This window comes from Pinus tabuliformis, chromosome 1_2, assembly GCF_031772625.1.
Source record: "Pinus tabuliformis cultivar Carrire ecotype Pingquan chromosome 1_2, CPIR1, whole genome shotgun sequence".
NCBI lineage: Eukaryota > Viridiplantae > Streptophyta > Pinopsida > Pinales > Pinaceae > Pinus > Pinus tabuliformis.
This window is the reverse complement of record NC_142298.1, coordinates 1038393655-1038420915: the sequence shown is the minus strand read 5'-3', so window position 1 is coordinate 1038420915 and position 27261 is coordinate 1038393655.

Below are 27261 nucleotides of genomic sequence, written 5' to 3'. Positions count from 1 at the left end.
ATGGTTTCTTTTGTTTTCACTTAATACAAATGAACTCATTTTTCTCAACAGATTGTTATTCATGATTTGTTTCATATACTCCTTGGTCTGTATGATGAATATGTGTTATTTTATAAGTTTATCAGGTGCTATGTAATCTTTTGGCTTGTTAGTGAATGCAGGTTTCGAAGAGAAGGAGGAGCTCATCCGGATCGGCGAGGTTGGACTACTACAAAGCGTTGGACTAAAGGTATGTTATAAACACCTGTTTACTTGTATTCTAAATGCATATTTAGAGAAAGGTAGGGTTTACTTGTCTTGTTTGTCACTAGAAAGCCTTAGCTTCTAGGGAGGTCGGTTTTTTCCGCAAAATTGACTCTTTCCGCATGACAAAATGGCGACTCCACTGGGGAACTCCATGATTTGAATGATTTTTCCTTTGTGTGAAACTTTGATCTGAGAAAAGTCGTTTGTTTTCTGGTTTTTGGCTGTTTGACTGTGCATTTGGGTGGAATAGCTTAGGGTTAAGTTAGTTTTTATTTTTCTTGGTTTTGCTAGCAGTACGCACCCTCTGCGTTAAGCACAGTGCATACATGTACACACTTTTACTGTGTACACAGAGCGTGGCCGCACCTGTGCAAACAGGCTGCCTACGTACCCCTGTCAAAAGCCTAGAAAATTTCAATTTCTTCTTTTTTATCTTTTAGATTTTGTTTATAGCTTGTTTTTGCTGCCCAGATCCACTGTTCACCTGTCAGAAGCTTTCATCTTGGCTAATTTCATTGGCATTCCTGCTTTAAGCTTTTATCAATTGGGTGTTTTGAGTCTCTTTTTTGAGAAATTCTAAATTTTATTTCCTTTGGTCATTACTTGGAGGTTTGTCTCAGTCTTTTCACAATTTTGCATCTTTTTGCTCTAAATTGTGTATGAGTGTTAATCGCCTTTGAGTGTTTTTATTTTTTGATCTTTGGAACTCTCACCCAATTTTCTCGACTTGCACTTGATTGGTTCTTAGATTACATTAGAATCATCTTGTGTCTGATAATTCTCTTGCATATATCACATTTGCATAATTAGAATTCTCATTTTCAGAATATTAATGGAAAATGTGCATAGATTACATTTTCATACTTTTCAAGTGAATTGTGCATAGATTACAATTGCATAGTTTACATTCTGAAAAATCAATTGTAGGTTTAGATCAGTTTTCTTTGATTTGAATTTACACAAAAATTAAAAAAAAATAAAAAATAAAAAAATTGGAATTGATTTGCATTAGTTTTTCTTGATGAAATTAGTGCATTAGAGAATTTGTTATATTTTCTCTTAGTGATCAATTTTTGCATTGTTGGAAGTGAATGGAAACTCTCTCCTTACTTTAGTTAGGATTCATCGAATTGAAAAGATTACATTATCATATTCGATTGCATTCAATTTTGAGTTGGGTCATAACACCATTGGTTTCATATCCATTTACCCCTTTGAGTAATAACAGCCTTAATAACACAGCGCTTAATTAAAATTCATCTAGTAATTTTTACATTTCTAGGGTTCTGAAACACCAATATAGATCAGGCTAGTGTCTTGGAGTAGGAGAGTAATTAACTCTCCAAGACAGTAAAACCAAACAAGTAGCTCATCTTGTGGTAGGATAAATCCAACTGTTTCATTTGTACTCTGCGAAAGCTCCTCTTAAAGGAGAAGCACGAGATCGTGTCCGAACCAGTGAGAGGATCAATCCTCCTTCATTGGGAACGACGCCAGGTACACACATACTACAAACGGTAAACCTCAGATTAACCATTGTCGAGGAGCCTGGGGTCACTTGTCGGTAAACCTTGGATTATTGTCAAGGAGCCGGCAAGGGGATTGAGCTTGATACTCTGCCCTTGCGTGCTATCGGATCGTAGACTGTTCCCCCAGGTATATTTGTTGTTGTTGGTGACCTTAGTGACCATTATCTTTAGGATTCTACCCAAGGTGATGGTGGAGGGAAGATCCCACTGTACCTGGAGCAGACGTCGGCTAGACTCACTTGGATTTTATGGGGGGTTCACTTCACTCGAGACGGTTAAAGTGGAGGAACTTGGTCCAGTCTATTCATTAAGCAGGTTGCCAGGATAACTGTTCCACCCGCCACTTCTGTACTGAATTCTGCGATGTTGGATTTCATCACCAACTAGTGTTTTCGGTCCGGAAGGTTACTGTTTGTGTGTGGTTTGACTCCTAGATTTGATAGCGCGTGTTAATTTGTTTGTTTTTACTTTTAGAGACCATTGGTGTGATTTGTGAATTTTAATTGTTAGGTGTGAATTGTGAATTGTTAATTTTAGTTTTAAATTGTTAATAAAATTCACTGAAGTTGAATATAATGGCAAATGCTCCGGAATTTACCAACCTAGGAACCCCTCCTAACGAGAATCCTAGTACTTTTCCTTACTTTGGAAATGTTGGTCCTCCTTATATGGCTACTTTGTCATTACCTGGATTTACAATAGGTTTACCGATATGGTTATTTTCAACTTCGTTGGCCCAAAGTACTCCAATTGTTCCACCTCAACCGAATGCTTCACCTCAACAGATTTCACCATCTCAACATCACCAACCTTCTGTTGACCCTTTACCTTCTTCACCTAATTTTTCTTCCTCCATTTCTTCCTCTTCGCTTGGTAAAATCCTTGATGCTAGTAACCAGGTGTCTAAGAAGAAGAAGAAAGGGAAGAAGAAGAAGAAGAAGAAGAAGCAAGATAAGAAAGAAGTCAACCAACCAACCACGACTGTAAGTGTTAGTTGTGTTGAGGAAAACTCCGACATGCATCGTGAACCCAAATACCCTTGCAAGCTTTGTAAGGGTGACCACTTCCTTGTCAATTGTCCTGGTATTCCAAAGGTCTTGGAAGTATGGTCAGAAAAATCTCATCAACTTTTGATTGATCCATCAACCAGTGATAGTCAGGTTTCTGGGAAAAAGGGTAAAGTTAGGTTTCCTTGTAAGTTATGCAAAGGGAGTCATCAAACTCACATTTTCCCTCACATGGATGAAGCCTCGAAATTGTTGGAAAACCTTACTGTTCCACCGCAATAATTTCCAACTGGTTACCGTAAACTTTCTCCCAACCTACCGTCAACTGACGGAGTGGTCGATTCAATTTCACATACAGTCGATCACACTCTTCCATTGGAGAGTGAAACTCATGTCACTCAGGTTGATGATCCATTAGTTGATCAAGTGGTCGATTCAATTTCACATTCGGTCAATCCCACTTTCCCTTTAGAGAGTGAACTTCATACCGCTTAGGTTCTTCTTGTTACATCAGATTCTTCTATGTCGGGGGGGCATTTCATCTGTTTCTACAGAACCCCCTCCAAGTACTGAGGTCTTTTCCTTTGATTGGAATAGACTGACAGAACCTCGTCTTCCTTCCTCCATCCCTTTCCAAATCATTGTCAAGGCTGGTGGTAGGGACATACATCGTACTCAGGTAGATGAAGGTGCTTCTGTTAGTATTTTATCTTCAACTGTTTGGAAAGCTTTGGGTTCCCCTCAGCTTGCGCCTATTACGCAGAATCTGAAAGCTTTTAGCAGAACCATTAGTGAACCTTTAGGGATCCTTCCTAATTTTTCCATTACCTTGGGAGGTAAAACTGTCTGTATTGATCTTATGGTAGTTTGAGGTCCCTTGGATTTCAATTTACTCCTTGGGCGAGACTATGTTTATGCAATGAAAGCTGTCGTATCGACACTCTTTCGCGTGATGTCTTTCCCTCACAATGGCAGTATTGTGACTGTGGACCAGCTTTCGTTCCCTAGTCTTGTTTCAACTACCAATAATATGACACCCCTAAATGTTTATGATTCTAAAGTGGTATCTACCCTGCCACGGGTTAATTATGTGGCAACTGGTCCCATGTTTTCAGTTACAGATGTAAGTGAGCCTCTCACTGTTTGCTCATCTTCCTTTGATTTAGATCCGGTAATTGACATGGAAAACTCTATGGGATTACTTGAACACGATGTTCTTATCCCTTTTGAGTCCCTTGACATGTGTTCCTTCCAGAGAACTATTCTTCCTTCTGATGAAGACCTCTTGGAATCCATGATCAAGGTGTGTCCATTGACATGTCTTTCTTCCAGTTGGAAGCCATGATCAGTGAACGAGGAAAGTTCCTTTTACTGTGTCGACCTCGTTAAAAAATGAATCAGTGAGTGTGAGGAAAGTTCCTTTTACTGTGTCAACCTCGTTAAAAAATGAATCAGTGTGTATGAGGATAGTTTTTTCCTGTATCAACCTCGCTAAAAAATGAAACAAGCTAGCATGAGGATAGTTATTTTACTGAGTCAACCTCATTAAAAAATGAATCAGGTAGATTTTAGGATATGTAGGTAGATTGTAGAAAGAAGGGTTTTGAGGATAGTTCCTATTACTGGGTCAACCTCGTTCAAAAATGAATCAGGTATGAGGATAGTTCCTGTTACTGAGTCAACCTCGTTAAAAAATGAATCAGGTATGAGGATAGTTCCTGTTACTGAGTCAACCTCGTTAAAAAATGAATCAGGTATGAGGATAGTTCCTGTTACTGAGTCAACCTCGTTAAAAAATGAATCAGGTATGAGGATAGTTCTTTTCTTGTGCCAACCTCCTTAAAAATGAAACAACTCCCTTTTCAAGTTAAATATTGAAAGTAAACCTTCATTCCATCCATTTGGTTGAATGCAATGAAGCCTGGGGGGCATGTACCTCGCTTTGCATCATTATACTGGGGGCATGCGAACTTTTTGAACATAGTTCCTTGTCTTGTGTCAAGCTCGTTAAAAAATGAAACAAAGAGTCTTGAGCATAGTTCCTTGTCTTGTGTCGAGCTCGTTAAAAAATGAAACAAGGGTAGGTTAAGTAGGTAGATTGTAGAGAGTAGTTATGAGCATAGTTCCTTGTCTTGTGTCAAGCTCATTAAAAAATGAATCAAGGTTTTTAGAGCATAGTTCCTTGTCTTGTGTCAAGCTCGTTAAAAAATGAATCAAGGTTTTTAGAGTAAAGTTTTTTGTTAGGTAGATTGTAGAGAGTAGTTATGAGCATAGTTCCTTATCTTGTGTCAAGCTCGTTTAAAAAATGAAACAAGGGTTTTGAGGATAGTTCTTTTCCTGTGTCAACCTCACTAAAAAATGAAACAACTCCCACAACTCTTTCCAAGATCTTGAATGTAAAGCTTCATTCCATCCACCTAATTGAATGCAATGAAGCTTGGGGGGCATGTACCTTGATTTGCATCATTATCCTGGGGGCATGCGAACTTATAACAAGCATGGTTTTTCATTTCAAGCTTGCGTAAACATGAAACCGAATTCGAGCATAGTTCTTTTCCTGTGTCAAGCTTGTTAAAAAATGAAACAAATCCTCCTCTAATTAAGTCGAGAGTTTGACTAGATCTCATAAATGTTAAGTTGTATATTTAGGTTAGTTATTTCAGTGTTTTTCATAATTTTCTTACAGTTTTAGGTCGATTCTTTCAAACGATCTTGTACATGGACCTTCATTCCATCCAGAGTGTACTTAGTTGAATGAAATGAAGCTGGGGGGGGCATGCGCTCTAGCAGTTACGCTTAGGGGGCATCAAGCACAGTTTTCTCTCTGTTTCAAGCTTGTGTAAAAATGAAACTACTTTAAAAGCATAGTTTTTCTCTATTTCAAGCTTTTGTAAAAATGAAACCTATCTCGAGTCAATTTCGGTTATTTTCAAGACTCGTTAAACTCATGAAAATCCCGAGATTATTTTTCTATCTTTCATTCTCATCAAACAAATGAAAATGTCGAGTTCTTTCCGTCTTTTCCTACTCGTAAATTAAATTGAAAGTCGGCCATATGAGTACATTTTTATCATTTTTTCGAACTCATTAAAACTTACGAAAAAATGAAAACCATGAGTACATTTTTATCATTTTTTCGAACTCGTTAAAACTTACGAAAAAGTGAAACCTCAGAGTCATCTTTAAGCCCTTTTCTGACTCCTAAAACATGAAAAGATTGCTGAGCGTTTCTTTTACACTCGTTAAAACGGAATTAAAAGACGGTCCCCTTATAGCCCTTTTCTGACCGTAAAAATAGGAAAAGATTGCCGGATTTTTGTCGTTTCAAATTTGATACTGGAAATAAAACGACGTGTCCTTGATCGCTTTTTACTTTTCAGGTCAAAGACACTAATTATGAAAGTACTCCTTGGTCGTAAAGATCAAGCGGTTCTCTCAAGTATTATTTTATACTTTTTCGGGCTTGGGAGACACAAATTTACGAAAACGTTCAACCCTGGAGTCTTCTTAAGTTTTTTCAGACTCTCTAAAATTGAAAAACGCCGAGTTTCTCCTATACTGGACTCGTTAAAATTTCACAGTAAAGGACCTGTTCGATTACAAACAGGAACGGACCACTCCTTCTTAGGGTTCGAATCAAAACTAAGTCGGACTCATCCGAAGGATGAGCTTATAATCAAGCATATGTTATCCTCCTCAAGCTTGTAAAAAATAAAGAGGTACTTGCCAGAAATGGTGGGGGAAAAGAGAGAAAAATGAGCCTATTTGTTATCCTTTGTCTCAGAAGAAGCCTTATCACCACTCTTGAACACGACACTTTTCATTCACCTGGGTTGGGAAATCCTTTGCCTCACAGTTGATCAAACCACATTGAAAGTCTTCAGCCGGGTATTAACTTTGGGTCAAATGTCACCAAGCCATCTGTTGTGTCGTTATGTGTTCAAGAGGTCACTGCATATAAACCATTCATCTGCAAAATACCCGTCATCCATCTCGACCATCCCTGAGTCAGTCCTTACAGCTACATTTCTTCAACTTGATCTATGATTTCGTGTTGTGGGCTTGCCCTGCAACGGGTCGCTTTCTATCGACATCAGCACATTATCTAGAAAGATGACCTAGAAATCGTCAGTACCTTGAAATCTGCATGCATCAATGGTAGGTTTCTCGCCTTTGACGACGGTTTACATCATTGACTTTCGATCAAAGGATTCCATGAAATGTTCGACATCAACTCATTCATTCACATCTCATGGATTGTACTGGGTACTTTGAGAACCATTGACATCACTGGTGGTCTCTCTCACACTTGTTAATAGTTTACATCATTGACTGGTAATCAAGTGGTTTCTACCATGTTCGACATCAACTCATTTATTCGCATGGATAGAATCGTACTATTTCGAGAAGTAGAAATGAAGACCCTGGATCTAGTTTCCACCATCCAGGCTGCGAGGAGTTTTGTATTCATTGTATAGTAGACCAACTATAAAAAGATGGTTGCGTCCATACTGTGTCTACACAAGTCTATGATTATGATGTACTGCAAAATCATTCCTGTATCAGAGCAGTAGTTAGTTTGTTAGTTAAAGTTTTTTATCTGAGTATGGGAATGCCTACCTCAGCGATGATATGATCTTATATATGTATTTTGTGTTGAATATTTGCAGGTTCCGACTGGGCTTTCCACAAGATAATCCTTGAAATGATAAAGTACTTCACCCTTCCTAGATGATATGAAACCCTAATCTACTATAGGCTTCGCACTTTAGGGGGCAATCTGTTACACTAAAATTTGTCACCATGACTATTTGCAGTTAGTATGGCTCTATCAACTATCATACTATCCTCCTTGGCAAGTCTTATACCTCTGCTCTTCATGTCAAACTCCAAGAAAGAGAGAAAGTCTTTAAAAATCTATATATCTCTGGGTACGCAGTTTCTCTTAGCCTTACCTGCGTGTACGCACCTCAAGTTCACAACACCTGCGTACTTGTACGCTATGTCTGTAAAGGGGTGGGTGCGTACTCCTGTAAAGGTCAAAAGGCGCAAGTTTCACTTCGAAAAAGTTACTTGTGGTCATTTCTAGAGCATTCTAGAAGCTTGTTTGATGTGTATTGAGCGCCTCCAGATGGTTCATGTATCCCTATGAAAGAGGAACTTATCCCATCAAGAGGGGAGCTATCCCATTCAAAGAGGGGCTTATCCCATTGATGGTGGACCTGATTAACTTCCTCTAGAGCACTATAAATACAAGCATTGGGCCAGAAGGAGGAGAGGCTGAAAGCTGAACATTCCTAAGGGTAGATGCTGCTGGAATTAGGACTCCCTTATAGAGCTTGAGAGGAGAGATTCCCATCCTTTCCTAGCCTTATTTGGAAGTGGGTGAGCTGATCAGAGTAAAGGAAAACTCTTGCTGGACCCTAGGAGGGACCTGCACAACACCAAGGCTCAGGTTGTAATGGTTTCTTTTGTTTTCACTTAATACAAATGAACTCATTTTTCTCAACAGATTGTTATTCATGATTTGTTTCATATACTCCTTGGTCTTTATGATGAATATGTGTTATTTTATAAGTTTATTAGGTGCTATGTAATCTTTTGGCTTGTTATTGAATGCAGGTTTCGAAGAGAAGGAGGAGCTCATCCAGATCGGCGAGGCTGGACTACTACAAAGTGTTGGACTAAAGGTATGTTATAAACACCTGTTTACTTGTATTCTAAATGCATATTTAGAGAAAGGTAGGGTTTACTTGTCTTGTTTGTCACTAGAAAGCCTTAGCTTCTAGGGAGGTCGGTTTTGTCCGCAAAATTGACTCTTTCCGCATGACAGCTGGTAAAGGTGGACACTTTGAAGAATACTGCAGATGCATTGACAAAAGTTGTGAGCTCTGAGAAATTCTCTTGGTGTAGAGAAACAATGGGCTTTTCAGGGCTGGAAAAATGACTAAGCTCTCATGTGGCCCCCTGTGGAAAGAAAACAACAAGTGGGAGATTGTTGGATTGTGTTATATTCTTTCCACGACTAACCTACGTAGTGAACCGGGGGATTAGAGGGGGGGCGGAGCCCCCCCTTCGTTGCGCCGATTGTGTAGCGGGGGGGTCATAGGGGGGGTGGCAGCCCCCCCTATCCACGGGGTTTGAGGGGGGCGGGTAGCCCCCCTCTACGGGGTCCGGGGCAGTGACCCGGGAAAAATTTTTTTGGACCCTATATTAGGTTGGGCAAACCTACCTATGGTTTTTCAGTCCATGGTTTTGGACGCGATGGTTTTCGATCCATGGTATTGGATGCTTCGGCATGTATAAATATGTATTGTAACATTGAAAGGAATATAATGAAAAATCAAGCTGGTAGTCCCGGTTTTGGGATCCAGGGGAAAATCTCTGTGTATATGTGTTTTATGTGTTATGCTCTCGCATTGTTTATTTTTCTGTGATTTAGAATTCGCATGCAGGTAATTTCTGTACGGGGTTAAAACCTACAGTATTGTCTCTATAAAAATGACGATTCTTTCTTGTCCCCCACAAGATTTCCTTTCATATTTGATCTCTTATCCCTCAATAGGAAAAGGGATCAACAATACTCAATTTATTATTGGAGAGGTAACGACATACTCCAATCAAAGGGATCCAAGGGTGATAGAAGAGTTGTCTATTGAAAAGTCAAAGCTTCGAGGATTTCTTAATGGAACAAATAGAGGTTCTTATAGTCTGAGTAGAAACTGTACTACTTATTATTTCTTTCATATTCTCATTTCTTTATGCTCAAAATTGGTCTCAATTAAAGCACAAAGAACCTTGTTGAATTACTACCATTAATGGTTGTTATTTTCTCCTTTTGTGGAGAATTTGGTTGGAAAGAAATGGAATAATTTTTCAAGGATAATTTATTTTAACTTTTTATATTATCACACAAACTAAATATTGGGGAAATAAAGGATTATTCTAATCATAAGGCTTTAAGGTTGAGAAGATTTGTCTATTGACAAGTTAAAGTTTTGAGGTTTTTATGATGGAACAAGTCAATATTCTTATATTATGAGTGGATCCTATAGCTTATTATTTCTTTATTTCATACTCTCACTTTTTTAGGTTCAAATTTATCTAGGTTCAGGGACAAGCAACTTTCAATGCCATTAAATTTGTTGTTTTCTCTTTTTGTGGGAGATTTTGTTGGCAAGAAATGGAGGAATTTTTGAGAAATAATCTATTCCAAATTTGTATATTTTAACATGGATTGAATCTATTATTGTAGGTGTAAAATAATAATCCAATCAAAGGGAACCGAGGGTAAAAGAAGAGTTGTCTATTGATAATTGAAATCTTTGAGGATATTTTGATGGAGTACGCCAATATTCTTCTATTTCAAGTGGATCCCATAGCATATTATTTATCTTTTATTCTAACTTATTTAGGTCCAAAGTTGGTATAGGTTCAAGGATAATCAACCTTGTTGAATCAATGTCATCAATGTTGTTATTTTCTCTTTTTGTGGACATTGGCAAGAAATGGAGGAATCTAATGGGCCCCATAATTATTTATTTTATTAGGCGCATTTGATTATTTATAGACACTTAAAAGATGTATTTGACCCCCTTACTTGCACATCATAAAGTTAATTCATAGTATTAATGGGTCCTTAGGAATTTGGTTTATTCTTGCTTATTATGTGCCTAATATTATTTATTTTTGTAGAATTTTGTGAGAATATTGGCTAGATTATGAAGATTTGGAGGATGAGATAATCTATGGATTTTCCCTTGCTATAGAAGAACCAATATTGGATAATAAATGAACATGATATTATGAAATTATTGCACATATTCCTGGAGCTCCAGTGATTGAGAAAATCTGGGAAGGTGTTCCTTGTCATTTAATGCAAATTCCTAGTGTTGGGAACTAGACCAACTTTTTAAGGTATTTTGGGGGGGAAGTTTCCTCCTATCAAGGAGAATGGTTCCTTGTCACTTTTTCTAAGTACCAATTCGAATTTTCCTCTAGGCTCATGTATTTCTTAGTCTTCTTGTGGAGAAAACTTGTTATTTCACAGCTCCAATTTCATTTCTAACAAGGATGTACTTGGATTGATTCAAATAATGAAGTTTGGTGTCATTTTTAGATTTTAAAGCTTGTTTTCCTTCATAGGACTTTGCTTTCCTTGGAATTGACCATCTGAGGAGCCTCATATCCCTCTTGTTCAATTTATTTATTTTCTTTGTATGTCCTTTTCACTTGCATCTCTTATTTCTATGTTTACTATTCATGCTCCTTTTGTTATAGGTCATATTGGTTAAATGATTGAAGTGAGTTTTTTTGGACGTTATTTAAAAGTAGAAATAATTATGCATCCTTAGAATATATTTTAAAAGTCATATTCATCATTGAGCTACTTGGACTGGTTTACTAGTTCACAAATCTAGATTTTTCATAAGTCCCTTGTATCAAAATAGTAGTAATTTTCTATTATTTTTTAAAACGTGTTAATGAGCTTAATTTGAGTTGATTCCATTTGTATTGGGTCGTAAAAACATTCAATTTAATAAAAAATTCCACCCCATATCATTTTGATTTGATTAGGTTAGGCATTTAGTATGTTAACTAGTTCTAGTTTTTGAATTTCTGGTTTTTAAAGTAGTAATTTTCTGTTATTTTTTAGCATGTGTTAATAGGGGTATTTTGGAGTGATGCCACTTGTAACATAGTACTAGGAAATCAATATTAGTAAATAAAAAAATTATCATCCCATTTTCATTTTATTTACTTGGGCATTCGACAATTTGTCTCACTCCTGTAGCAAAACAGGGCCTCCTGCAGCAGTCATGTAGCATGTGTAAACTTGACCATATATGCTCTAAAAGATTGCTTTTTATCCCTTAGGCTTGAATAATTACCCCGAGGCTCTAAATAAATGATTGAGGAATACAAAAAACCACCTAAGATTTTCCTTATTACCCTTGCAACACATTTCAATAATTTAGCTTAATAGATAGATATATGAATTGGATAACACAATAATGATTTCCTTGATTGCCACATGAAGTATCTAATCAAAGTTTTTCAATGGATTTAACCTCTTTGGAATGCATTGATTAATTAAATTCTCTTTCCTTCATGCATGTTAGATTAGTTTACTTTCTTTATTCTTAAGGTAGGGTTTTTATTTCCAACACTATTATTTATATTCCATATACTAGGTTTCATTTTCAATGCAACTTTTACATTCTGTAATGAGGTTAGTGTTTGATTTCATGATATTCATTTCATTACATTAGATCAATGAAAGAAGGACACATTGCATGTTGCACATATAGTGTGTTGGGTGTGGAGCCTGATTATCTTCTTTATTCAAAGGTATCACCACATTGGACCCTAGTTCGTAATGTGGTAGAAATTCTACCCGTAATATTTGCACTGCAAGGGGGGTCCAGAGGGGGTGGCTGCGATCTTTGGGAGCACCCCCCCCCCCCCCCCCCCGACGGGGGATCAGGGGAAGCGCCCTCGAAGCTAAAAATAGATGTAAAATGCCCTATAAAATGTTGTAATTTCATAATCAATCTGGGCCATTCATTAGGCAAAGATCTGATAGTAGACGTTATGTTTAATTTAGGGTTTTTTTCCCTAGAAGGTAGCCCCTCACTATATATGAGTGAATTGTATTGCGTCTATGAAGATTGGCATACTGAGTGAGAAAGAGAGAGGAGATTGTGTGAGAGCGAAAAGGGTATTACATCGGATCTACTATAGGTTGTATCTCTTCATTTTGTTGGATAATATAAAAGGAAGGATTGGTTGTTTCTCCATGGATGTAGCCCAAATTGGGTGAACCAGGTATACCTGTGTCTCTCTTGTTTTATGTGTTTTTTGTGTTTATATTTCTGTAATATATTTTATGTGTTCCATTTCTCCGTAATATATAATTTACTAACAACTAGTATCATAGAGAAGGTCTATTTGGCTGATAAATTCGCAGGAGAGAAGGTTTCTTGGTTCAAGTGGGAGCAATGGCAAAAGATGGTAGGTTTAGGGTTGAAAAATTTAACGGCCAAAATTACCAGCTATGAAAGATGCATATGGAAGATTATTTGTACCAGAATGATCTGTACCAACCATTGATCATAAACACAAAGAAGTTGATGAGTATGACAGACACAGAATGGGATATTCTTGAAAGAAAGGCACTTGGAATAATATGGCTATGCCTAGCAGCGTTGGTAGCCTTTAATATTTCAAAGGAAACGACAACAGAGGGTTTAATGTCGGCATTGGCCAAACTATATGAAAAACCCTCGGCCTCAAATAAAGTATTTCTTATGAAATGTTTATTTAATATGAAGATGTCAGAAGGTGGATATGTTGTTGATCATTTAAATGAATTTAATACAGTTACAAGTCAGTTAAGTTCTGTAGGGGTAACTTTTGATGATGAAGTTAGGGCTCTGTTATTTCTGTGCTCATTACTAGAAAGTTGGAATGGTTTAGCTATGGCCATTAGTAACTCTGTCTCTTGATATAGTACTTTAAATTTTGATGATGTTTTCAATGCAATCCTTAGCGAGGAAATGCGACGGAAAAGCTCCAGTGAGACATTAGATAATGATTTAACTACAGAGACTATGGGAAGAAAAATGGAAAGAGGAAAGAGCCCAGGATATCGCAATAGGTCAAGGAAAGATATATCCAAGTCCAGATCAGGGATAGTGTGTTGTAAATGCGAGAAGAAAGGACACCTGAAGAAAGACTGCAAGTCTCAGAAGGGAAAAGAAGGAGACGTGAAACAAGAAAACAATCATGAAGCGAATGTGACAGGTGATGTGTTGCAAGATGATTTGATTATTTCATTAGAAAATATTATTGATGCCTAGGTGGTAGATTCAGGGGCCTCATTCCATGCCACACCTGATAGGAAACATTTTCATGATTATGTTCAAGGAGATTTCGGATAGGTTCAATTTGGTGATGATAAACCTTGTAAAATATTTGGAATGGGTGCAATTTTCATAAAACAATGGAATGGAAATCAATGGATATTGAAGGAGGTAAGGCATGTTTCAGATCTGAAGAAAAATCTAATTTCAACAGGGCAGTTGGGAGGTGAAGGTTGTGTGACTACTTTTACAAATAAAATATGGAAGGTCACTAAAGTATCCCTAGTAATAGCAAAAGGAGAAAAGGTTGGTACATTGTACTTATGCAATGGCATTTCTAATTTTGTTAATGCTTTAACCTATACAGGAGAAGATATGGCATTGTGGCATCATAGGCTTGGGCACATGAGTGACAAGGGGATGCATATTATTCACTCAAGAAATTTGTTTTCAGGTTTGAAGCATGTTGATTTAAAATTCTGTGAGAATTATGTTTATGGAAAACATAATAGAGTCAGATTCCTCAGAGTTGGGAAAGAAAAGAAGAGCGAAAAATTAGAGCTTGTGCATACATATGTATGGGGACCTGCTAAGGTATCATCTCCCAGTGGCTCTCGTTATTATGTTACTTTTAATGATGACACAACCAGAAAACCTGGATTTATTGTATTTGAAATAAATTTGATGTATTTAATAATTTCAAGAAATGGAATGCTTTGGTTGAAAATGAGATAGGAAAAAGGTTGAAGTGTCTCAGATCAGACAACGGAGGTGAATATTGCAGCAAATAGTTTGATAGGTACTGTTCAGAGAATGGAGTTCACAGAGAGAAGACAGTTCCAGGAACACCACAAGAAAATGGTGTGTCAGAAAGGATGAATAGGGAATCATGGAGTCTGCTAGGTGCATGAGATTGCATGCAGGATTGCCTTTACAATTTTGGGCAGATGTTGTAGCTACTATTGTTTATCTAATAAATAGAGGGCCTTCAAGTTCCTTTGATTGTGGTATTCCATAGGAGGCATGGACAGGTAAAAAGGTAAACTACTCATTTTTAAAGACTTTTGGTTATGAAGCCTTTGTCCACATTAATAAAGAAAATAGAACAAAGCTTGAGGCAAAATCAAAGAAATGTACCTTTATTGGATATGGTGTTAATGATTTTGGTTATCAATTTTATGATTATGAAAAACACAAAATCATTAGGAGAAAATATGTCATATTTAATGAAATGGTTTTGTATAAGAATCAGATGCAGGAAAAGAAACAGGAAAAAGAAAACAGAGACTACACAGTCCTTGATAACATCACAGAAAAAGTGAAGGTGCTAGAAAATCATAATGATCAACAGCCAAAACAACAACAACAACAACCACAATAGCAACAAGCATCTCAAACACTTGAAAGTGGTGTTAGAAGATCTACCAAGATAAGTAGACCCCTAAAATATACTCTCCTTCATTATATTATGTATTGTTGACTGATTCTGGTGAACCAGAACGTTATGAAGAAGCGGTGCAGATAGAAACCAGGAAGAAGTGGGAGCAAGCCATGAAAGAAGAGATGGACTCCTTAGCACATAGCCAGAATTGTGACTTAGTCAATTTTCTTGCAGGTAAAACAAAATTGCAGAATAAATGGGTTTATCAGTTGAAGGAAAAAGATGGAGGTAGACAAAGGTATAAAGCTAGACTTGTGGTGAAAGGGTTTGCACAGAAAAAGGGTATAGACTTTGATGAGATATTTTCTCCTATTGTTAAAATAACTTCAACTAGCACTATTTTAAGTCTAGTAGCAGCTAAATATTTGCATCTAGAGCAGTTAGATGTAAAGACAACCTTTCTCCATGGGGATTTGGAGGAAGAGATATATATGCAACATCCACAACGATGTGAGGTAAAAGGGAAGGAGAAACTAGTGTGTAGGTTGAAGAAGAGCTTGTATGGCTTAAAATAGGCTCCAAGTCAGTGGTACCTAAAATTTGACAGGTTTATGTCTGAACAAGGTTATAATAGATGTCACTCTGATCATTGTGTTTATCTCAAAAGGCAAAATGATGGCATCTCTATTATATTGTTATTGTATGTAGATGACATGCTTGTTGTCGGATCTAACATGCAGGAAGTAAATGTGCTCAAAAGAAAATTAGAAAACTCATTTGTAATGAAGGATTTGGGTGCTACAAAACAAATCCTTGGTATGAGAATAACTAGAGATAAGAAGAATTGAAAATTAACATTGTCTTAGAGTGAGTACATAGAAAAGGTGTTGAAAAGGTTTAATATGCAGAGTGAGAAATCAGTTAGTATACCTTTGGCTAGTTATTTCAAACTAAGTAAGAAAATGTGTCCCAAGACTCAGGAAAAAATGGATTATATGTCTAAAGTTCCATCTGCATCTTCGGTTGAAAGCTTAATGTACGCAATGGTTTGCACCAAGCCTGATATTGCACACACAATGGGAGTTGTAAGTAGGTATATGAACAATCCAGGAAAAGAAGATTGGATGGTGGTGAAGTGGTTTTTAAGGTATTTGAGAGGTACCACAAATCAAGCATTATACTTTGGTGGTTCAAACATTGCTCTACATGGATATGTTGATGCAGACATGGCGGGTGATAGAGATAACAGGAGAAGTGCAACAGGGTATGTGTTTATTGTAGGTGGAACAGCTATCAATTGGGTTTCAAAACTGCAAAGTGTTGTTGCACTCTCAACAACGGAATCAGAGTATGTTGGTACTACAGAGGCTAGTAAAGAAATGATTTGGTTACAAAGGTTTCTGGATGAATTAGGAAAGAAGTAGGAGTTTGGCAGGTTACACAGTCACGGCCAGAGTGTCACACGTCTTGCAAAGAACTTTGCATTTCATTCCAAGATTAAACATATACAGCTCAAGTACAATTTCATATGGTCAGCATTGGAAGATGGACAATTGAAGCTGGAAAAGATACACACTAGCCAGAATCCTACAGAGATGTTAACAAAAGTTGTAACCAAGGAGAAACTGAGATTCTTCTCATTTTTAATTGGTCTTCAGGTATGATGAAGAAGATGAGAAACAAATAGGTCCAAATTAGAGTCATTGTCCAGAAAATAAAGCAGCGGTGGAGTTGCTATAATCAGTCTCCAAGTGCGAGATTGTTGGGTGTGGAGCCTGATTATCTTCTTTATTTAGAGGTATCACCGTATTGGACCTCAGTTCGTAATGTAGCAGCAACACCGCCCATAATATTTACGCTGCAAGGGAGGTCTAGGGGGTGTGGCTGTTATCTTTGGGCCCCCCCTGGGTAGGGGATCAGGGGAAGCACCCCTGAAGCTAAAAATAGATGTAAAATTGCCTTGAAAAATGTTATAATTTCGTAATCAATATGGGCCACTCATTAGGTAGAGATCTGACGGTAGAAGTTATGTTCAATTTAGGGTTTTTTCCCCTAGAAGGAAACCCCTCGCTATATATGAGGGAATTGTATTGCGTCTATCAAGATCAATATTCTGAGTGAGAAAGAGAGAGGAGATGGTGTGAGAGAGAAGGGGGTATTACAGCGGATTTGTTGTAGGTTGTATCTCTTCAGTTTGCTGGATAATATAAAAGGAAGGACTCATTGCTTCTCCGTGGATGTAGCCCAAATTGGGTAAACCACGTATATTTGTGTCTCTCTTGTTTTATGTGTTTTTTTTGTTTATATTTTTGCAATATATTTTATGTGTTCCATTGCTCTGTAATATATAATTTACTAACATAGTTTCGATACCTCTTAAGTTTGTATGAACCCCAGGTTGATAATTTAAGTCGGTATCCTTGGGAGTTGCAACATTCTTATTGCAATATTGGGGCTCATCACTTTTTGGTGATGTTGTCAAGGAGGTTTCAAAGTATGCATTGTTTTCTTCCCTAGTTGATTCATTTATTTTACTTTATGCAAAAACACACAAAAATTGCATTAGGAATCTTTCATTTCAAAAACAAAAAATTGAATTGCATTAGTGTTTTAATTCAAAAAAATTATAAAAATAAAATATTTCTTCAATACCACACCCCCTGCTTGATCGCCTTATCCAAGAAGAGCCACATCACCATCCACTTTTGTAGGTAGAAGAAGAGGAGGTGATAAAGAAGGTAGGAGAAATGGATGGAGATGATGACAATGAGGAAGATCCTCTTGGATTTCCCATTTAAGATAATGATAGCAATGTTCATATAACAATGTAAAATTTGAAATAGGAACTATAAACTCAAAGCGGGAACTCTAACCAAAAAACCCCAAAAAAATATGAAAAACAATGCTAAAAATAAAAAGTGTTGATTCTCGAATAACTCTTTTTTTTTCTAGGGTAAATTTTCAACATGTTTTAAAAATGACAGTGAAAACCAATTTTTTGTGGAAACATTGTGAAAAATACACCATTAAAACAAAAAGCGTTGATGCTGGAATAACATTTTTTTCTTAGGTAAATTTCCAACATGTTTTAAAAATGGCAGTAAAAACCATTTTTTGTGCAAAAATTGTGCAAAAGACACCCTGAGAACAAAAAGTGTTGATGATGGAATAACACTTTTCTTTTTTAAGGTAAATTTTCAATATGTGTTAATGAAATAAGGTCTATTTTTTTTCCTAGGATAAACTTTCAATGCTTTGAAATAATGGCGTAAAATATTTTATCATGACTCCGAAAAGCATTAAAATTTCAAAACAGTAATGAGAACATAAAAGTAAAAATAAAAACTAAAATTAAGAGAATGAAAAACAAATAAAAAATAAAAAGTTTAAAAAAAATAACAAAACGTAAATAAAAATATATATTAAAAACAAAACATAAAATTAAAACCCCAAAAAAAAAAAAATCAAATATATAAAAAAGACAAAAAAAATCATAAAAATGTTAAAAAAGAAAAATAAAATTAACCTATAAAAGATAAGAATTAAAAAAACAAAAAAAAAAATTAAAAATATAAAGAAAAAAAAAATAAGGAAAACATATTTTCAAAAATAGATAAAATGATGTAATTTTTTTATCCAATAATTGGAAAAAAAAAACAAAACAAAATTAAAAAACTATAAAATTAAGTAAATAAAAAATACAAAAATTTAAAAAAACCATTAAAATAAAAAATTAAAACAAATTAGATTTAAGAAAAAAATCTAAAGTTAAAAAAACAAAAAAATAAAAATAAAAACTACTAAAATTAGATTAAAAACATTTAAAAAAACAAAAATTACTTAAATTTAAAAACAAAAGAATCATATATATATATATATATATATATATATATATATATATATATATATATATATATATATATATATATATTCAACATTAAAAAAAAAAAATTGCGCCCCCACAGGCCATGGGGCGGTTGAAGGCCGGTTGAAGGCTCGATTCTCAAAATCAGTGTTTAGTCGCCTAGAGGACCGTGGGGGTGCATTTTTTTTTTAACTTGAACACACACACACACACACACACACATATATATATATAGAGAGAGAGAGAGAGAGAGTTTTTTTTTTTTTTTTTTTTTTTTTTTTTTTTTTTTTTTTTTTTTTTTTAATTTGATTATGTTTTACGTTTTTTTTTTTAATGTTTTTAATCTAATTTTAATGTTTTTTATTTTGCTTTTTTTTGGTTAATTTTCTTTCTTTTTTTTCATCTAGTTTTTTATTTTTTTCTTGAGAATGGTTTTTAAAATTTTCTATTTTTATTTACTTATCTTTGTAGTGTTCTAATTTTTCTTTTCAATTTTTTATTGTTTACAAATAATTTTTTTTAATGTTTTCTCTTTTTTTCTTTTTTATTTTTTATTTTTTTTAAGTAATCAATATTTAAAAAAAGAGAAATAAAACAACTAGAAAAAATTTTAAGTAATCAAGATTTCAAAAAAAATTGGGCATAAAAAATTTTGAAGTGTCAAAAAATGTAACATTTAAAAAAAATATCCACACTTAATATATTAGAAAATTTAAAGTGTAAAAAATAAGCCCTCTAAAAAAAAGGGTTGATGTTGCATCAACAGGTTTCAAAATCAACATGAAATCACTAACATTTAAAAACAAATATTTATATTTGATACATAAGAAAATTTAAAGTGTCGAAAATATGATCCGAAAAGAAGAAGTGCATTTTGCATCACCACTTTTCAAAATCGATTGAATTTTTTGCTATCTCAACAAAACAGGTAATTATATCAGTTCCCGTTTCAAAGTTTACATTGTTATATGAAGAACAACCCTCCATATTTCCTTCTTAACTTCCATGGTATAAGGTTAGAGGATCTGGAAACGTTTCTCTTTGAGTTTGAAATCCTTTGTAGATCTTATGGTTACTTACTAAACACTCAAAAATTGAGATTGTTTTTAGAAACATTGAGGGATAGAGCTTTTAAATGGTTCATGAGTTTAGGGACTAATTCAATAAGATCATGGAATGATATGCATAATATATTTCTAGAAAAATATAAATATCATAATCTTAAAGAAGAAATATTAAAAATGCAAAATAAGATTAGATCCTTGAGTCGCTAATAGATATATTTATGTATAATGTTTAGAGGGGAAAAATGCATCATTTAAGATTTGATGCATTAAAAACACTCTTACTTAGTACAATTAGGGATGAGTGGATTGATGTCCTTGATCTCATGAGTAGAGGTGATGTATACTAATTATCATTTGAAGAAATTTGTGAAACATGCAAGCTCATATCAAAACAAAGGGCAAGATTAAGTAAATCAACATCAAGATCGGTAAGTCAAGCCGAACTTGGAAATTTGCTTAATGACTTTAAAAAAGAAATTATTAGCAATCTAAGCAAACAAGTAGAAATGTTAAAAATGCAAGATGAGAAAAAATAGTATGTTGATATTTGTGTTGTCCATGAAAAATCAAATGCTATTAAATATTTCTTATCATTACCAAGGTTGAAGGAACTTTACCAATAGGACAATGGAGCAAGTCAATCACCAAAGCATCTAAGTTAAGTAGCTCCAAGAATACCATGGCAGCTTAGTCAATCTAATATGATGCAAGAACCACTTCACAATTTCAAGCTTATGCACATCCATCTCAAAGTAATTGGAACACAATCTTTCCGTGGCAACCTTGGCCATAGGTGAGGATTTAGAGAAGCATCCGTAGTAGTCATTTTTATATCCACATTTTAAGTATCAAACATGACACATCATCAGGATATGATGTGAGAGAAGGACAGAAAGGAAAAAGAAACAAATAAATACAACTTAAAAATAAAAAATCAAGGGAAAAATACTAGAGGCCAACATATTATGAATTGGGTAAAATGTTTATCATAATTCCAAAATTATTTATTTATATTTTTTAATTTAAAAAACAAAAATAAAAAAAATAAAAATATCTCTTATTTTTTGGTCCAATCAAAAGTAACAGTTACATTCTATTCATTGGAGTGATCTATCTCTCCATCCAATCTCTCTATTTAAGCCAATGCCATGATATGATTCTCCATCTTCTCCTGGAAATGAACCACACTAGTTGGATCGAAACACGTCGACAAATGAATTTTGATGTGATTATCACTGAACAATTTCTCATAAATAAAGAAAAAAAAATGAAGAATAAGATGAAATAAATAAAATAAGATAGAATAAATAATAAAAGAAGAAGAAGGGATAGTATTAGAAAAATAGAAAATAAGAGAGAATAAAAAGAAAGAAGAAAAATAAAGAATGACAAACAAGAGGACTAACCAAATAGAGGAAAGAGATTAATAAAAAAGAAAAACAAAGAGACAAAGAGTATAAATAAATAATTATGGAATAGAATAGGAAAACTATAAAAGGACAACATAAAAAAGAAGAAAATAGAATAATGATAAAGGTAAAGGAAAAAAATGATAAGAGAAAAAAAAAACAAGAAGAAAGGGAAGCCTATAGGGATAAAAGAACCCTAAGAAAAAAGAAGGAGAATAAGATCATAAAAGAATAAATGAATGAAATAAGGAAATGAATGAAATAAAAGGAAGGGATAGAGGAGCGAAAAAATAAAATAAAGTAAAGAGAGGAAGGAAAGTAATGAAATAAAATAAAACAATAAATAATAATAAAAGAAGAATAAAATAATAAAATAGGAATAAAGAAACAAAATAAAAAAGACAACATTTTTTTTAAATAAAGCAAATTAAACGAGAGAGCGAGGGAAGAAAGGAGAGGAAGGAAAAAAACATTTGATATGTGAGATTAAAGGGATCCATCTAGTGCTTACCTTAGTACCACCATCCTTATTTAGATTATTAGGGTTTTTGATGATCTCCAGCTAGTGCTTACCTTAGTACCACCATCTCTATTTAGATTATTAAGGTGTTTAATGATTTCCAATGTTTCTCTAATTTTGGGGAGTATATTGCAAAAAGGAGATTCTCTTGATGACATTGAATAACAACATCCAGAAGAAGAAGATCCAAAGAAGACCAAATAATCATGGGTTGCACTTGATGAAGAGCATACGTCAAAATCAGACATTGAGAAAGTTACCTCACGTTTACCATCAGATCCTCCATGTGTTTAAGAGAACAATCAGCAAAAAGAGAAGATTTGAATGTCATGGTAGAAGAGGAAACAGAAAGATATTCAAATGTGCAGATGGACCAGGGGCATCAAAACTATATTGAAATATGGTTCTAGACAATCATTAATTTGCAGAAAATCACTCTTCTTCAACAATTCCTAATCTCATCCCATTCAAAGTAGTTGGTCTTTCATATTCAAGTACATTTCAAAGTATATATTTCAAACCTAGACATTATTTTATCTGTCATCTTGATGTGCACATGCCTTCATTGGAAGTATTCCTATACTTGAAAGAAATTTTGTTTTTTTTCAAGTAGAGTAGAATAGAAAAAAAAATGGAAAAAGAAAAAATAAGAATAAAATCTGGTGAAAACTCTTTTGAGGCCACTGAGATTGGTTCATTGATTTAAAAGTTCCATGAGGCAGTGAATGGGCTGGAAAAAAGAGAAAAAGAAAAGATCATAGGTGAAAACATCTTTTGAGGCATCCACGTAGACTTACTAGTTGAAAACCTCATTGACACATCTAGCAGGCCTAAGAAAAGAAAAGAAAAAATGAAAAGAAAAAATTATTTGTTCCATGTGTTTCTCTGTGATGAATGTAAGTTCTCTCCAACCTTTGCAAGCAACAAAAACAAGTTAGCACCAAAAGAAAAAGTTGGTCGAAAATATAGTCAAAGAAAGCCAAACTTGGGCTTTCTCCTTCTTTTCCCAGATGCTCCAATAGGACCAAGGTCATGCCAATTCATCGCCCTCATCTATTTCCAACATCCACCCATCATTCCCAAGCTTTTCCCATTCATTTTCCTCGTTTTCCTAAAATACTACAAGAAGGTTCTGTTTTTCTATAGGACTATCAAAATACACAAGACAAAATTTGTTTTTACCATATCTCAAAAATTGTGCATCCATTGGCTGATATGTTTCTCGGCAAGATGCAAATGGATGATGGTATGCTCAAGTAATTTCAGCATATTCCAATGTACACTTTTTTAGAAATTAGGTGCCATTGCCTACAACCATTTGTATGGTTTCTCAACATTTGTGCATCAATTAGCCAATATTATTTTATGGGGAGATGCATAAGGGTGATGGAAACATTCTCATAAAATTTCAGGTCAATCCAACGGTCTACTGTTTGAGAGATATGGATAAAACAATTTTGCTACAGGGGTGTTCGAGAATTGGTACAAGAGTGAATAGAATTGTTGCAAGAATGTGATCAACATAGAGAGAGGGGTTTGAACCTATGTTTTCCTTGGGACAATGAAAAAATAAGTCTACCACACCTCCATCACCCATCCTCCACACCATTTAGCCCCCTTTTCATAAAAAACAATATATCTCTGTTCTTAAAAATGGCTCATTTTCACCCCTTCTTTGATTACTTTCACCACAACCAAGGTTTTTCATCCTTGTTCATAGATTGATCATAAATTATCAGTTCTATTGGAAGCTTCATTTGAAGACTAATGTGATATTCCGTCGCCCAGAGCCATGCCCCCATGGGCCACAGGCAGCCGATGGGGGCACAATTTTTTTATTTTTATTTTTAACTTGAATATATCTATATATATATATATATATATATATATATATATATATATATATATATATATATATATATATATATATATATATATATATATATATATATTAATAGTTTTTTTATTTTTTATTTTTTTTAAATTTGAGTATTTTTTAGGTTTTTTTTAATTTTTTAATATAATTTTAGTGTTTTTTTTTTTTTTTTTTTTTAGTTTTTTGTTAATGGCTTTTTAAAATTTTCTATTTTTATTTACTTATTTTTATAGTTTTCTTCAATTTTGTCTTCTTCTTTTTTTTCAAATTTTTATGGTTTACAAGATAATTTTATTATTATTATTATTATTATTATTTTATTTTTTTCGGTCTTTTTTATATTTGCTTTTTTAAGTAATCAACATTTAAAAACACAGAAATAAGACAACTAGAAAATTTGTTAAGTAATCATGAGTTAAAAAAGAAATTGGACATAATAAAATTTAAAGTGTCAAAAAATGTAACATTTAAAAAAAAATATCCACACTTAATACATCTGAAAATTTAAAGTGTCAAAAATAAGCCCTCTTAAAAAAAGTGTTGATGTTGCATTAACACATTTCAAAATCAACATGGAAATCACTAACATTAAAAAATATATATTATATTTGATACATAGGAAAATTTAAAGCATCAAAAATATCCTCCGAAAAAAAAAGCAATGTATTCTGCGTCACCACTTTTCAAAATCGATTGACTTTTTTGCTACCTCAATGAAACGGGTAATCCTATCAGTTCTTGTTTCCAAGCTTATATTGTTATATGAAGAACATCCCTCTATATTTCCTTCCTAACTTCCATGGTATGAGGATAAAGGATGTGGAAAGTTTTCTCTTCGAGTTTGAAATCCTTTGTAGATCTTATGGTTACTTACTAAACACTCAAAAATTGAGATTATTTCTGGAAACATTGATGGATAGAGCTTTTAAATGGCTCATGAGTTTAAGGACTAATTCAATAAGATCATGGAATAATATGCAAAATATATTTCTAGAAAAATATAAATATCATGATCTTAAAGAAGAAATATTAAGAATGAAAAGTAAGATTAGATCGTTGAGGATCTAATAGATATATTTATGTATAACTGAAAGAGGGAAAAAATGCACTATCTACAATTTGATGCACTAAAAACATTCTTACTTAGAACAATTAGGGATGAGTGGATTGATCTCCTTGATCTCATGAGTAGAGGTGATATGTACCAATTATCATTTGAAGAAATTTGTGAAACATGCAAGTGCATATCAAAAGGAAGGGCAAGAGTAAGTAAATCAAGATCAAGATCAGTAAGTCAAGCTGAACTTGGAAATTTTCTTAATGACTTTAAAATTAGAAATTTTTAGAAATCTAAGCAAACAAGTATAAATGTTAAAAATGCTAGATCAGAAAAAAGAATATGTTGATATTTGTCAAATGCTATTAAATATTTCCCATCATTACCAAGGCTCAAGGAAGTTTACTAAGAGGACAATGGAGTAAGTCAATCACCAAAGTAGCTAAGTTATGTAGCTCCAAGAATACCATGGCAATTTAGTCAATGTGATATGATGCAAGAGTAGGATTCACAATTTCAAGCTTATGCACATCCTTCTCAAAGTAGTTGGAACACACTCTTTCCTGGGAACCTTGGCCATAAGTGAGGATTTAGAGAAATATCCATAGTAGTCATTTTTATATCTGCATTTCAAGTCTCAAACATGACTCGTCATCACGATATGACGTGAGAGAAGGATAAAATGGAAAAAAGAAACAAATTAATACAAATTAAAAATAAAAAAATCAATGGAAAAAGACTGGAGGCTAACATATTATGAAATGGGTAAAATGTTTATTATAATTAAAAATTTATGTAGTTATATCTTTTGATTTTTAAAAAAAAGGATATCTCTTAATTTTTGCTCCAATCAAAAGTAATTGTTACATTCTAGCCATTGGAGTGATATGTCTCTCCATCCAATCTCTCTATTTAACCCGATGCCATGATCTGATTCTCCATCTTGTCCTGGCAATGAACCACACTGGTTAGTTCGAAACACGTCGACAAATCAATTTTGATGTGATTATCACCGATATGGATAAAACAATTTTGCTACAGGAGTGTTCGAGAATTGGTACAAGAGTGAATAGAATTGTTGCAGGAATGTGACTGGCATAGAGAGAGGGGTCAAATCCTATGTTTTCCTTGGGAAAATGGAAAAATAAGTCTACCACACCTCCATCATCAATCCTCCACACCATTTAGCCCCCTTTTCATCCAAAAAAATCATTTATGTTCACAAAAAATGGCTCATTTTTCACCCCTCCTTTCATTACTTTCACCACAACCAAGGTTTTTCATCCTTGTCCATAGATTAATCATGAATTATCAGTGCTATTGGAGGCTTTATTTGAATATTAATGTGATATCTCCCCCGCCCAGGGTCGTGCCCCCACGGGTCGTCGAGCGGCTGAAGGCCGATTCTCAAAATCAGCCTTCAGCCACCCCGCGACCCGTGGGGGCGCAATTTTTTTTTTAACTTGAATATATATATATATATATAATAGTTTTTTTTATTTTTTTTAGAGTATTTTTTACGTTTTTTTTATGTTTTTAATCTAATTTTAGTGGTTTTTTAATTTAATTTTATTTTTTTTGTTAATTTTCTAGTTTTTTTTTAAATCTATTTTGTTTTTAATTTTTTGTTTTTTGTTAATGGTTTTTTATAATTTTCTATTTTTATTTAGTTATTTTTATAGTTTTTTTACTTTTTGTTTTTTTTTTTCAATTTTTTATGGTTTACAAGATACTTTGTTTTTTACATTTTTTAAGTTTTTTTTGTATTTTTTATATATATTTTTATATTTTTTTTTTTAAGTAATCAACATTTAAAAAAAGAGAAATAAGACAACAAGAAAATTTGTTAAGTAATCATGATTTCAAAAAAAAATGGACATAAAAAATTTTAAAGAGTCAAAAAATGTAACATTTAAAAAAAATATCAACACTTAATACATTAAAAAATTTAAAGTGTCAAAAATAAACCTTCTAAAAAAAAGGGTTGATGTTGCATCAAGATGTTTCAAAATCAACATGAAAATCACTGACATTTAAAAACAAATATTTATATTTGATACATAATAAAATTTAAAGTGTCAAAAATATGCTCCGAAAAAAACAGTGTATTCTGCATCACCACTTTTCAAAATCGATTGACTTTTTTGCTACCTCAATGAAATAGATAATCATATTAGTTCTCATTTCAAAGTTTACATTGTTATATGAAGAACATCCCTCCATATTTCCTTCCTAACTTCCATGATATGAGGTTAGAGGATCTTGAAACTTTTCTCTTTGAGTTTGAAATCCTTTGTACATCTTATGGTTACTTACTAAACACTCAAAAATTGAGATTGTTTCCAGAAACATTGATGGATAGAGATTTTAAATGGTTCATGAGTTTAGGGACTAATTCAATAAGTTCATGGAATGATATGCAAAATATATTTCTAGAAA